A 10,943-nucleotide genomic window follows, 5' to 3' on the forward strand; every position below is an offset into this window, starting at 1 on the left:
ACGTGAGCCATGCGTGCGCATCGGTGCTTGCTGGTTACCTCCTTGGTTTCTTGTGTTCCTTCCATTTTTGCAAGCTTCCTCTCCATTTTTTAAGCCATTCCTGCCCTATAAAGCCTGAAACACTTAACACACGGATCGCGGCATCGAATGGTATAAAGGAGAATTTATTAATACACTAATCAAAGATCTCTAGGAAGCAAGTTTTCAACCATAAAGCAAAACTAGGAAGGGATTGTAAAATCATGCAAATCATATGAATAAGTGGGTAGAGACTTTGATGAAACCACTCAATTAAACAAAAAATAAACCATAAAATAGTGGTTTATCTGGCTCAAATTTCCTATTGACTTCTATAATTTGGAGATGCCCCCTAATGACTCAGGAAGACCATCATCCATCCTGCTTGGAAGGCCATTCCTGAAGACTTCAAAGTTCAAGCTGGATGCCTTCTCAGGAACTTACTCCTTTGAGATAGATGGCAGGGCAGTGAGCTTCAATTTGGATGAAGCTATGAAGCATCCCCCTGAAGATCATTCCATCTTCCAGTACGATATCATTGATGAGACTATAGCTGCAGTTCACCAGGAGGAAATAGAAGAGCGGCACATGGAGCAAGATGCAAGTGTGGGGACGCCCCCTGGACAAGATGAAGACACGTTACAACCATCATTGGCTCTAGAAGATCAAGTGCCTAGCCATGAGCAGAAATTGGAATTAAAGCCCTTTCCACCCCACCTCAAGTATGCTTACCTTGAAGATAATCAGAAGCTTCCGGTTATCATTGCAAGGGAACTCACTTCCCAATAGGAGGAGCAGCTGCTCAGTATGCTGAGACGACACAAGAAAGCAATTGGGTGGAGCTTGGCAGATATAGTAGGCATCAGCCCTCAAGTTTGTGAGCACAGGATATTTTTAGAAGAGGGAGCAAGGCCTGTCCGTCAACCTCAAAGGCGGTTGAATCCTACCATCTTAGAAGTTGTCAAGAAAGAAGTGACCAGACTGCTTGAAGCTGATATCATCTATCCCATCTCAGATAGCGAATGGGTCAGCCCAGTACAAGTGGTGCCCAAGAAGTCTAGAGTCACAACAGTAAAGAATGAGCATGGAGAGCTCTTGACAACTAGAGTGCAGAATTCCTGGAAAGTTTGCATTGATTATAGGCGCCTCAACCAAGCTACTCGCAAGGATCATTACCCCTTGCCATTTATTGATCAAATGCTTGATCGCCTCTCAGGTAAATCACATTACTGCTTTTTAGATGGTTATATAGGCTATTTTCAAATTCATATAGCTCCTGAAGATCAGGAAAAGACTACTTTCACATGTCCCTTTGGAACGTATGCATACAAGAGGATGCCTTTTGGCTTGTGTAATACACCGGCTACTTTCCAAAGGTGCATGATGAGTATCTTCTCAGATCTTATTGAGAACCGTATGGAAGTTTTCATGGATGAGTTTAGAGTATATGGTGATTCATTTAACCTTTGCTTGGATAGTTTAGATAGAGTATTAGACAGGTATGTTAGTTTAAACCTTGTATTGAATTTTGAAAAATGTCACTTTATGGTAAAACATGGTATTGTACTAGGACATGTTTCTAATACTGGTATTTCTGTAGACCCAGCAAAGGTAGATGTGATTTCTAGTTTACCTTACCCTTCCTCTGTGAGGAAAGTCTGTTTGTTCCTTGGCCATGCAGGTTTCTACTGGAGATTTATAAAGGACTTCAGTAAGGTAGCATTGCCTTTATCTAGACTGCTGCGGAAAGATGTTGAGTTTGAGCTAAGTGAGGATTGCATAGAAGCGTTTGATAAGCTGAAGATTGCCTTGACTCAAGCTCCGATTGTGAGAGGACTAGACTGGAGCCAGACCTTTGAGATTATGTGTGATGCCTCCAACCATGCAGTAGGAGCAGTGCTGGCCCAGCGCGAAGGTAAGGATTCTTTCGTAATTGCTTATGCTTCTAAGACCTTAGACGCTGCTCAGTCTAATTACACTACCACTAAAAAAGAGCTTCTGGCTATTGTTTTTGCTCTGGATAAATTTCGAGCTTATTTACTTGGTACTAAGGTGGTAGTGTACTCAGACCATGCAGCACTAAAGTATTTATTAGCTAAAAAAGAGTTTATACCAAGGCTAATTTGTTGGATATTGCTGCTGCAAGAATTTGATTTAGAAATTAAGGATAGGAGTTGTTCCCAGAATTTAGTGGTAGACCACTTGAGTCGCCTTGAGCATATCAAGGATGACTCTACTCCTATTAATGATGCTTTTCCATTTGACAGCATGTACGCAATATCTAAAGTAGTCCCTTGGTATGCTCCTATAGCTAATTATCTAGTTAGTCACACTTTCCCTCCTAATTTTACCAAGCATCAAAAGGACAAGGTGAAAAGCGAGTCCAAATATTATATATGGGATGACCCATATTTATGGAGGTATGGTGCTGACCAGATAATTAGAAGGTGTGTGCCTCAATCAGAATTCCAGTCCATTTTAGAGGCCTGCTACTCTTCTGAGAGTGGAGGACATTTTGGCCCTCAAAGAATAGCTAGAAAAATTTTAGACTGTGGATTCTGGTGGCCTACTCTTTTTAAAGATGCTACTGCCTTCTGTAAATCGTGTTCCCCATGCCAAATGTTTGGTAATATATCCAAGAGGGATGAGATGCCCCAACAACTTATGCTATTCTGTGAAATTTTTTATGTTTGGGCCATTGACTTCATGGGTCCATTCCCAAACTCTAGCGGTTTCTTATATATTTTGTTAGCTGTAGATTATGTTTCTAAATGGGTGGAAGCAATTCCTACCCGTACTGATGATGCTAACACTGTTGTTTCCTTTGTTAGAAACTATATTATCTGTCGCTTTGGATCACCATGAGCAATCGTGAGTGATCAAGGCACTCATTTTTGTAACAGGAGATTAGCAGGACTACTGAAGAAGCATGGGATCGTTCACAAAGTGGCAACAGCTTACCATCCCCAGACCAATGGGCAAGAAGAGGTGTCTAACAAAGAAATAAAGTGCATTTTGGAGAAGATAGTAAAGCCTCATAGGAAGGACTGGAGTACCAGACTTGTTGATGCGCTCTGAGCGTATCGGACAGCATACAAGACACCCATTGGGATGAGCCCCTTCCGCTTAGTGTACGGAAAGGCTTGTCACCTCCCAGTGGAGGTAGAACACAAGGCTTTCTGGGCTGTGAGGGAGTGCAACATAGGAGTTGAGGAAGCTGGCGCTGAAAGGAAGCTGCAACTAGCAGAATTAGAAAACCTTCGCCAAGAAGCATATGACAACTCCAGGCGATACAAAGAGAAGATGAAGGCTGTGCATGGCAGGCACATAAAAAGGAGAGAGTTCAGACCAGGGGAGCTGGTTCTCCTTTATAACTCCAGGCTGAGACTCATGTCAGGAAAGTTGAGATCAAGATGGGAAGGTCCCTACAGAATAGAAAAGGCAGAGCCATACGGAGTTTTTCACCTGCGTCATCCTTCTAGTTCCAAATTCATGAAGGTCAATAGACATCGCCTAAAGCTTTATCATGGAGAGAAGATGAAGGATCACAAAGAGCTAGAGGTCTTCCTCTTGGAAGACGCACCAACAGAAGCAGATTGAGCTTGTGGACCGTCCAACTTAAGGACGTAAAAGCAAAGTGCTAGGTGGGAGACAACCCACTATGGTATGATCATTCCGTCAGGAATGCAACATGGGATTTGAGAAAGCTGGTGCTAAAAGAAAGCTGCAACTGGCAGAACTAGAGACCCTTCGACTCGAAGCATATGACAATGCCAGACTTTACAAAGATAAGGTGAAGGCTGTGCATGACAAGCATATCAAGAGGAGAGAGTTCAGACCTGGGAAGCTAGTTTTCCTTTACAACCCAAGGTTGAGGATCATGCCAGGCAAGCTGAGATAAAGGTGGGAAGGACCCTACAGAGTAGAGAAGGCAGAACCATACGGAGTTTTTCACCTGAGTCATCCTTCAAGTTCCAAATTCATCAAGGTCAATGGACATCACTTAAAGCTATGTCATGGTGAGAAGATGAAGGACAATAAAGAGCTAGAGGTCTTCCTCTTGGAAGACCCACCAACAGAGGCAGACTGAGCTTGTGGATTGTCCAACTTAAGGACATAAAAGCAAAGTGCTAGGTGGGAGACAACCCACCATGATATGATTATTCCTTTTTATTCTCAGTCTTATTTTATTTTAATTTCTTTTTATTAGCATTCATCCATAATTTCTGCCTATTCATCTGCATGCTGCATTTTGCATTCTGCATATAAAAAAAACATACTCACGACGCGCAAGCATCTCTGACGCATTCGCGTCATATGTGCGTGCGAGATAAAGAGAAATTGAACAGAGAGTTGCACGGGAGCAGGGCTGGAAGCGTGCTGTAGGCACAAACAAGCCCACGTGTACTGGTGCACGAAATTGTGATTACACTCTTCACAACTCCGCACAACTAACGAGCAAGTGCACTGGGTCGTCCAAGTAATACCTTATGTGAGTAAGGGTCGATCCCACAGAGATTGTTGGCTTGAAGCAAGCTATGATTATTTCGTAAATCTTAGTCAGAAAATTAGTAATAAAAATAATTGTGTTTATGAAGAATAAATAACATAAAATAAATGGTACTTGTAATTCAACAACGAGAAACAAGTTGAGGGTCTGGAGATGCTCTGTCATCTGAATCTCTACTTTTCTACTGTCTTCTTCTCCAAACACGCACAACTCTTTCCATGGCAGGCTGTATGATCCTCTCGGATGAAAAATACCAGGTGCTGTCACCGCACGGCTAATCATCTGTCGGTTCCCACTAGCGTCGGAATAGGACCCTTGTCCTTTTGCACACTGTTACTGCGCCCAACATTCGCAAGTTTGAAGCTCGTCACAGTCATCCCCTTCTAAATCCTACTCAAAATACCACAGACAAGGTTTAGACTTTCCGGATCCCAAGAATGCTGCCAATCGGTTCTAGCCTATACCACGAAGGTTCTAACCTCCGGATTTGGTCCGTGGATCAGAATTCTAAGAGATACATACTTAAGCTATTGCCCAATGGCTACGTTGAGCTCAAATAGAACGGGAGTGGTTGTCAGGCATGCGTTCATAGATGTGAGAATAATGATGAGTGTCACGGATCATCATCTTCTCCTGATTGAAGTACGAATGAATATCTTAGAATAGAATCAAGAATGATTGAATGGAAAACAGTAGTAATTGCATTAATCCATTGAAACACAGCAGAGCTCCTCACCCCCAACCATGGAGTTTAGAGACTCATGCCGTCAGAAATATAATATGAAGTATAAAAACATCATAAGGTTCTCAATGAATCTCTAAAAGTAGTTTTTATACTCAACTAGTAACCTAAGTTTACAGAAAATAAGTAACTAAGTGCAGATAGTGCAGAATTCCACTTCTGGGACCCACTTGGTGTGTGCCTGGGCTGAGCTTTCAAGATTTCACGTTCATATGCCCAAAGTTGGCGTTAAACGCCACCCCAGGTGCCAAAATGGGCGTTTAACACCGAAAAAGGTGCCAGTTCTGGCGTTTTACGCCAGACAGTTTTAGGCTAACTTTGGACGCTGGTTTAGGCCATCAAATCTCGGGCAAAGTATGGACTATTATATATTTCTGGAAAGCCCAAGATGTCTACCTTCCAACGCAATTGAGAGTGCGCCAATGGGGTTTCTGTAACTCCAGAAAATCCACTTAGAGTGTAGGAGGGTCAGAATCCAACAGCATCTACAGTCCTTTTGCAGCCTCTGAATCAGATTTTTGCTCAGGTCCCTCAATTTCAGCCAGAAAATACCTGAAATTACAGAAAAACACACAAACTCATAGTAAAGCCCAGAAATGTGATTTTTGAATAAAAACTAATAAAAATATAATAAAAAGTAACTAAATTATACTAAAAACTACTTAAAAATAATGCCAAAAAGGGTATAAATTATCGACTCATCACAATACCAAACTTAAATTGTTGTTTGTCCCCATTCAACTAAAAAAATAGGATAAAAAGAAGAGAATATACAATGAATTCCCAACTTATTAATGAACTTAGTTCCAATTAGATGAGCGGGACTTGTAGCCTTTTTGCTTCTAAACAGTTTTGGCATCTTACTTTATCCTTTGAAGTTCAGAATGATTGGCTTCCATAGGAACTCAAAATTCAGATAGTGTTATTAATTCTCCTATTTCAGTATGTTGATTCTTGAATACAGCTACTTCATGAGTCTTGGCTATGACCCTAAGCATTTTATTTTTCACTATTACCACCGGATACATAAATGCCACAGTCACATAACTGGGTGAACCTTTTCAGATTGTGACTCGGCTTTGCTAGAGTCCCCAGTTAGAGGTGTCCAGAGCTCTTAAGCACACTCTTTTTATTTTGGACCACGACTTTAACCGCTCAGTCTCAAGTTTTTCACTTAACACCTTCACGCCACAAGCACATGGTTAGGGACAGCTTAGTTTAGCCGCTTAGGCCAGGATTTTATTCCTGTGGGCCCTCTTATCCATTAACGTTCAAAGCCTTGGATCCTTTTTTACCCTTGCCTTTTGGGTTAAAGGGCTATTAGCTTTTTCTGCTTGCTTTTCTCTTTCTCTTTTTTCTTTTTTTTAGCTCTTTCTATTCACTACTTTTTCTTGCTTCAAGAATCAATTTTATGATTTTTTAGATTATCAATAACATTTCTCCTTTTTCATTATTCTTTCAAGAGCCAACAATTTTTAACATTCATAAACAACAAATTCGAAAATATGCACTGTTCAAGTATTCGTTCAGAAAACAAAAGGTATTGTCACCACATCAAAATAATTAAACTAATTTCAAGACATAATTCGAAATCATGTACTTCTTGTTCTTTTGTAATTAAAAACATGTTTCAATTAAGAAAGGTGAAGGATTCATAGGATATTCATAGCTTTAAGACATAAACTCTAAATTTTATTAATCATGAAATAATAGATAAATAAATAAAAAAAATAAGACATAAAATAAACATAAAAGCAGACCAATAATAATAAAAGCAAGGAAATTAAAAATATAAAAATAAATGACTCTTAAAATAGATCTCTAATAACAAAAGTTATCACAGAGTTAGGACTCAACAACCTGCATTGGGAGAGGCAAGTGCTCCTTCAATTTGTGGGACGCCTAGTTCTTCAAGGGACAGCTTCTGGCGCTTTAGCTCCTGTATCTCACGCCTTTGTTTTTCTTGTTCTCTGAGCAGTTTGTAGAGCATGCTGTTCTGATTTTTCTGTTCTTCTTTGAGTTGATCCATAGATTCTTGCAGCTTGTTGACAGATGCTTCTAAGCGGGCCCAATAGTCAAATTGGAGAATTTCTGGGAGGAGCTCATGCGCCTTCCTCTTGGTGAGGTTGTCTTGAACTTGAGGTCCATCCATCACCCTTTTGGTGATTGGGTGTTCGACTGGGATATAATCATCAACACCTATTTGTACTCCCACATCTTTACATAACAGACTGATCAAGCTTGGGTAGGCTAATTTGGCCTCAGTGGATTCCTTGTTTGCAATTGTGTAAATTTCACAAGGAATTAATTGATGGACCTCTACTTCTTTTCCCAGCATAATACAGTGGATCATCACTGCTCTTTTGACAGTGACTTCAGAACGGTTACTGGTGGGAAGTATGGATCGCCCAATAAAATCCATCCAGCCCCTAGCAACTGGCTTGAGGTCTCCTCTCTTTAGTTGGTTTGGGATACCTTTTGAATTGGTTATCCTCTTGGTTCCAGGGAGGCATATGTCCTCTAGAACTTGATCCAACTTTTTATCTTTAGCCATTCTCCTGTTAAAGGATTCTGGATTATCCAGCAGTTGAGGAAGTTTGAGGACTTCTCTCACTTTGTCAAGATGGAAGTAGATAATCCTGCCTCTGACCATGGTTTGAAAAGTGTGAAAGGAAGTTCCCTCTATTCTTTTCTTATCTGTCAGCCACAGATTTGCATAAAATTCCTGGACCATGTTTCTTCCCATATTTATCTCAGGATTAGCTAGGATTTCCCAGCCTCTGTTTCGAATCTACTCTTGAATCTCTGGATATTCGTCTTCTTTCAGATCGAACTTGACTTCCAGGATCACTGATCTTCTACACACTATTTTGAAGTAATGATCTGCATGTTCTTTGGTGCAGAACTTCTCATGCATCCATTGTGGTTTTGGATTATTTTCTTTCTTGCCTTTTGGAGTGGTTTGTTTTCCTTTAGGGGCCATGATCTTGGTCAGTGATCACGGAAAATCACACCAAACTTAGAGGTTTTCTTGTCCTCAAGCAAAAGCAAAGAAAGAAGATGAGTAGATGGAGAGAGTGATTCGAATGATGGAGGAGGGGTGATGGCCGAATGCATAAATAGAGGGAAGGGAGGGTATGGTTTCGAAAAGATTTGAAAAATATACGATTGAAGGATATGATTGATACAAGATAAACATGATATGCAAAAGAGAAGATTGTTTTAAAAAATTAAAAGATATGAAGAAGATATGAGGAAGTTAAATTTGAATTTTTGTTTATGCTTCTAAGAAATAAAAGATAATATGAATGAATTGAAAAGATTTGAAAAGAAATTGAAAAGATAAATGAGATTTTGAAAAAGATTTGAAAATAATTTGAAGTATAATCAATAAAAATTTATAAGTTTATAAATTTTTGTGAATGGAGTTTAAAAGATGAATGTTTGTAATGTTTGGATGCAGAAAATTTTGATTTAAAACATGAAAATTCGAAAAAAATTTGAATTGAAATGAAATTACCTCTCCCCTAGCTGTTTTGGCGTTAAACGCCATAATGATACGCCCATCTGGTGGCCATTTCGGGGGTTTAACGCCCAGCCAGGTACCTTGGCTGGCATTAAACGCCAGAAATCCTTCTTCACTGGGCATTTTTCTGAACGCCCAGAATGCTACCTTTACTGGCGTTAAACGCCCAGTTTGCCTATTTACTGGCATTTTGACGCCAGTGAGCTCCTTTCCTCTGTGATTTCTCTGTTTTATGTCTTGAACCTCCATTTTCCTGACTTTTTCACTGAAAATATATTAATTAACAAGGAAAACAAAATTAAAAAGACTTATCTAACCGTTACAAACATCTAATTATTGATAATAGCTGGGTTGCCTCCCAGCAAGTGCTTCTTTACTGTCTTTAGCTGGACTTTTACTAAGCTTTTAACTTAGTCTCAGCTTTGAGCATTCTTGCTCAACATTGCCTTCAAGATAATGTTTGATTCTTTGTCCATTAACAATGAACTTTTTGTCTGAATCAATATGTTGAAGCTCTACATAGCCATATTGTGACACACTTGTGATCACATATGGGCCCCTCCACCGGGATTTCAATTTCCCGGGGAACAATCTGAGCCTAGAGTTAAATAGCAGGACCTTCAGTCCTGTCTCAAAGACTCTAGATGACAGTCTTTTGTCATGCCATATTTTTGCTTTCTCCTTATAAATTTTTGTATTTTCGAAAGCATTGAGTCTGAATTCTTCCAGCTCATTTAACTGGAGTAATCTCATCTCTCCAACTACCTTAGTGTCAAGGTTTAGGAACCTGGTTGCCTAGTAGGCCTTGTGTTCCAGTTCCACTGGCAGATGACAGGCTTTTCCATACACAAGCTGGTATGGAGGGGTTCCTATAGGAGTCTTGAATGCTGTTCTGTATGCCCACAGAGCATCATCCAGACCTCTTGCCCAATCCTTTCTACGGGCATTTACAGTTTGCTCCAGGATCTGTTTTAGTTCTCTATTTGAGACTTCAGCCTGCCCATTTGTCTGTGGATGATATGGAGTTGCCACTTTATGGTTAATTCCATATCGGACCAGAGCAGAGTCAAGCTGTTTATTGCAGAAGTGAGTGCCTCCATCGCTGATCAGTATCCTAGGGACACCGAACCTGCTGAAGATATGCTTCTGGAGGAATTTTATCACTGTCTTAGTATCATTCGTGGGTGTTGCAATTGCCTCTACCCATTTAGATACATAGTCTACTGCCACTAAAATATAAGTGTTTGAGTATGATGGTGGAAAAGGCCCCATGAAGTCAATTCTCCATACATCAAACAATTTAATCTCTAAGATCCCTTGTTGAGGCATGGCATAACCGTGAGGTAGATTACCAGCTCTCTGGCAACTGTCACAGTTACGTACAAACTCACGGGAGTCTCTATAGAGAGTAGGCTAGTAGAAGCCACACTGGAGAACTTTGGTGGTTGTTCGCTCACCTCTGAAATGTCCTCCATATTGTGATCCATGGCAATGCCATAGAATTTTCTGTGCCTCTTCTCTAGGCACACATCTACGGATCATTCCGTCTGCACACCTCTTAAAGAGATATGGTTCATCCCATAAGTAGTATTTTGCATCAGAAATCAATTTTTTCGTTTGCACCTTGCTATACTCCTTGGGTATGAATCTCACAACTTTATAGTTTGCAATATATGCAAACCATGGTACTTCCTGAATGGCAAAGAGTTACTCATCCGGGAAGGTTTCAGAGATCTCAGTAGGAGGGAGGGACGCTCCTGCTACTGGTTCTATCCGGGACAAGTGATCTGCTACTTGGTTCTCTGTCCCTTTTTTGTCTCTTATTTCTATATCAAACTCTTGCAGAAGCAACACCCATCTTATGAGTCTGGGTTTTGAATCCTGCTTTGTGAGGAGATATTTTACAGTAGCATGGTCAGTGTACACAATCACTTTTGATCCTACTAGATAAGATCTGAACTTGTCAATGGCATAAACCACTGCAAATTACTCTTTTTCTATGGTTGTGTAATTCTTCTGTGCGTTATTCAGAACACGGCTAGCATAGTAAATGACGTGCAGAAGCTTGTTATGCCTTTGTCCCAATACTGCACCAATGGCATGGTCACTGGCATCACACATTAGTTCAAATGGTAATATCCAGTCTG

The sequence above is a fragment of the Arachis ipaensis genome, chromosome B04, assembly GCF_000816755.2.
Source record: "Arachis ipaensis cultivar K30076 chromosome B04, Araip1.1, whole genome shotgun sequence".
Classification (NCBI taxonomy): Eukaryota; Viridiplantae; Streptophyta; class Magnoliopsida; order Fabales; family Fabaceae; genus Arachis; species Arachis ipaensis.